Here is a 4,051-nt window from a genome sequence, read left to right as displayed (position 1 = left end):
AATGCCTACTGGATCAGTTTTTGGAAATGCATCAACTGATTCTAAAGTTCATGTAGAAAAATTAAAATGTACAAACAGCCAGAAAAGTCCCAAAAGAGAAGAGTATTAGAAGGGAACTAGCACTACCAGACATCATAAAGTGTCAAAACAACACGGCACTAGCACCCAGATAGACGGCGAGTCCAGACACAGGGATGGTAGATGATGAAGGCGGCGTCTCAGTCAAGGAGGGAAAAGACTACTCAATGAATGGTGTACGAGCTACTAAACACCTGTCTGGAACAAATGGACTCACCCTGCACATCACAAACCAGCAACAATTCCTAACCGATCAAACATTTAAATGTAAATCGTAAAGATATGAAAGTTCTAGAATAAATGGGGCAAATTCCTTTTTATAGCCTTGGAGTACAGAAGCCCTTTCCAACCATGGCTCAAAAAACAGACACCATTTCGAAAATGATATATTCAAGTAATTAAATATAAGAATCTTTCACAAAGCAAAAAAGACAAACTGGGGAAAAATATCTGCAACTCATATTACAAACAGAAGGCTAATCTCTTCAATATATAAAGGGCTCCTAAATTATAACAAAAAAACCAAAAATCCAATTTATTTTTAAAAATTGGTTATTAATGTATCACAGTAAAAGAAATGCAAGTGCCCTTAAATATAAAAATACATTACAATGTATTTGAAAAAATTAAAATTTTCTAGCATTTTTTATCTTTAAAAAATCCTACCACTTTGCCCTAGCCGGTTTGGCTCAGTGGATAGTGTCAGCCTGCGGACTGAAGGTTCCCGGGTTCGATTCTGGTCAAGGGCATGTCCTTGGTTGCTGGCTCCTCCCCAGCCCGGGCCGCGTGCAGGAGGCAACCAATCGATGTGTTTCTCTCACATGGATGTCTCTCTGTCTTTCCCTCTCTCTTCTACTCTCTCTACAAATCAATGGGAAAATACCCTCGGTGAGGATTAAAAAAAAAATCCTACCACTTTGATCTAAGATCTGAAGAGGTCATGTCGGAGAGAATTTTTTTTTAAAAAAGAACATTACTCTTAAAGTATAATTCTAACCAAAGATTTTATTTTATCGGACAGCATTATAAACATTCGTTTAATCTTTGTTCAAAATCAACAATAAAACCTGCATTTGTCCCCAAATTCTCATCTTAAAAATCTTTTTTCTTAGAAGAGCCCTAAATTTCTAAGTCTTGCGATTAAACATCTTTATATCAATGGTCAAATTCTATGTAACCAAAATTGATACAGTTGTGAACTGGTCTCCTCACCACCAATCTGCCCGCTCCCACCTGCCCCTCCAGCCCCTGCTCCCGCCCAGGAAGCCGCTCCCTTGCAGAGCACTCAGGAGCCGCACTGCCTGACAGCGCCCCTGCCCAGGCTGGTTTCTGGAACATCAGCATGAACCAGGTGTCTCTTCCGGGGACTCAGACTCTAAGGCTGTTCTGTTCAAAGGCTCTTCCCTCCGAGACTCTAGGGGGCTTGGATTTCACGGGGACCGGGACCGTCTGGGAAGGCCTAGCCTACAGGATTATCTGCAGAGTCCCTTCCTCTCCTCCGCCCTCTCAGTCCCAGTGCCTTCCCACAGCGAACCTTGACCTTGCTCCCTCAACTTCTCTCAGGCTGCTGGCCCTCTGCCCATGCACTCATCCTATCTGCTTGTAAACTCCTAGTCAACCTTCAAAATTCAGCTCATACGCTACCACCTTTGCAAAACCTCCTTTCGCCACCTCCTCTCACCAGGGAGGACTCGCGGTCCCTCCTTTGTGATCCCGGAACTCTTCACAGGTATCTTTGTTACATCACAGCACTAACACCCCTCCGCCCAATCCACCCGGGAATCTTTCATTACCACAGCCTCATCAGTATACGCGTAGGGGGCACATTAACGTCTCATTAACGTCTGGTCGGCTCCATTAAAGACCCACAAATATAACACCTCCACCATGCCATGGGACTGAGGAAATACTGCAGGAATCTAAGGTACATCCAATCTGTGCAATAAAAAAGCACTTCTCCTTCTGTTCTTCTTGGATATTATGAACACATTTCTATCTTATAAGAACTTTAAGTTATTTCTGCTCATTAACCCATAAAACACACACACACACACACACACACACACACACACACATATATTTAAAAACACACCAAAAATATGGGGGCCCTGGCCAGTGTGTCCAGTGGTTAGAGCACCAGCCCACGCACCAAAGAATCACAGGTTTGATTCCCGGTCAAGGGCATGTGCCTGGGTTGCAGGTTCAACTCTGGCCCTGGCCAGTGCATGTGAGGGGGGCAACCACTTGATGTCTCTGTCTCACATCAATGGTTCTTTCTCTCTCTCTCTCTCTCTCTCTCTCTCTCTCTCTCTCTCCGCCCTTCCACTCCCTCTAGAAATCAATGGAAAAACATCCTCAGGTGAGGGTTAACAACAACTAAAAACAACTGAGGGCTCTTGAATATTGAAATAAATGAGCTGGAATCTATAGAATTGGGGATAAAATAGGTAATTCCTGGATCCAGTGCAAACAAGTCCAGACTGAAAGGGCCTAATGCTCTAAGTTTCACCAGAACAGCTGAGCTGGAGCATGTGTTTATCCTCTTTACACACATTTACTTTTCACTTCTAATGGCAAAGATTTTCCTATGTGATTTCATAGCCCAGCTCTCCAAGACCTAATAGTCTTTTCCCAAACCATGCTTTATATATCAAAATTTCAAGTTAGGCCCTAGCCAGTTTGGCTCAGTGGATAGAGCATCAGCCTGTGGACTGAAGGGTCTGGGGTTCAATTCCTATCAAGGGCACATGCCCAGGTTGTGGGCTCGATCCCCAGAAGGTGGCATGCAGGAGGCAGCCAATCAATGATTCTCTCTCATCATTGATGTTTCTATCTCTCTCCCTCTCCCTTCCTCTCTGAAATCAATAAAATTTTATTTTAAAAATATTTCAAGTTAGTAAGATATTCCCAACCCTTCCCCTGAGTGCTATTCCTACCGCTCCCTACTAACCAGCAGAGCGCCGCTCTCCTCAGCCTGCCCATGGGCCTGCCACAGCACCCCGTGGGCTGTTCTCCGCATATAAGCCAGTGAGCGTTACACAATCATTTGCTTCTGGAAGATGGGGCTCTGGCCAGATCCAGGCCTCACATGCTCACTCCCCACCAGAGCACACAGCAGCCCCTTTAACACTCAGAAAGGCAGAGTTCTTTATGAACTTGCTGTCAGAATGAATGACGGCAGGACACTATTCTGGGGCACTTTTCAGCTCATGAATAAGTTCAACATGACAGGGGAGAGAAGAAGAGGTGGAATGGCGGAGTTGGGAGGCTGAACACGGATTTTTAAAAGTTAAGAACACCCAGGAAACTTATGCAAAGATCACTAAAACATTACTTTTTAATTCTACTTTATAGTCTTTAGAAAACCCTGTATTTCCTAATCTTAGCAAAATTCATTTCCCCCATCTTTATTATTCAACCAAAGCTAATTTCATTATAATCATGACAGATTAAAAAGCTTTCAAGATAATTAAGTTGGCATTGACCTGGACGACACATATTTCCCTAAAGCAGCATCTGAAATTAAAGCTGAAAGGCATGTGACTGCTACTGTTATTCTAGCAAGATTGCCTTAGCTAAAAATACCTGAAGAATCTCCAACACAAATATCAGAGTATTGATTCTAGGAGCACTGTGTTTTGTTTATATAGTAATATCTTAGAAATCACAATATATCTTACAATTGACAGCATGTCACAATTTAATGAGTAGTGTTTTTTCCTTTCTTAATAGTACATGTAAAATAGAGATGGAACCCAATAGGGTTAAGGATTAAGTGAACAAGGAAAACAATTACAGGAAAAAATAAGTTAATGTTTAACTTTCCTAAAAGATTAATGTGTTGAAAATAAAAGATTTGGTTACGTGCAGTTAGAAACACACAGATTTACACAATGTGCGGTAACAAGTATTTGATGACAAGACTCTTTGTCAACTGTTCCCTCTGTCCTGCTCCTGCCCCTGCTCCTCCTTC

At 42.5% G+C, this 4,051-nt stretch overlaps 1 protein-coding gene across 1 annotated transcript in view; it reads right to left on the bottom strand.

The window, feature by feature from the left end:
* The window catches only part of PPP1R13B (protein phosphatase 1, regulatory subunit 13B), a 59,379-nt gene that overhangs the window by 43,238 nt on the left and 12,090 nt on the right, over window positions 1–4,051 (bottom strand). The window lies entirely within an intron of this gene.

The sequence above is a fragment of the Myotis brandtii genome, unplaced genomic scaffold, assembly GCF_000412655.1.
Source record: "Myotis brandtii unplaced genomic scaffold, ASM41265v1 scaffold1020, whole genome shotgun sequence".
Classification (NCBI taxonomy): Eukaryota; Metazoa; Chordata; class Mammalia; order Chiroptera; family Vespertilionidae; genus Myotis; species Myotis brandtii.
The sequence above is the reverse complement of the archived record's forward strand: the minus strand, read 5'-3'. Positions and strand labels throughout refer to the sequence as shown.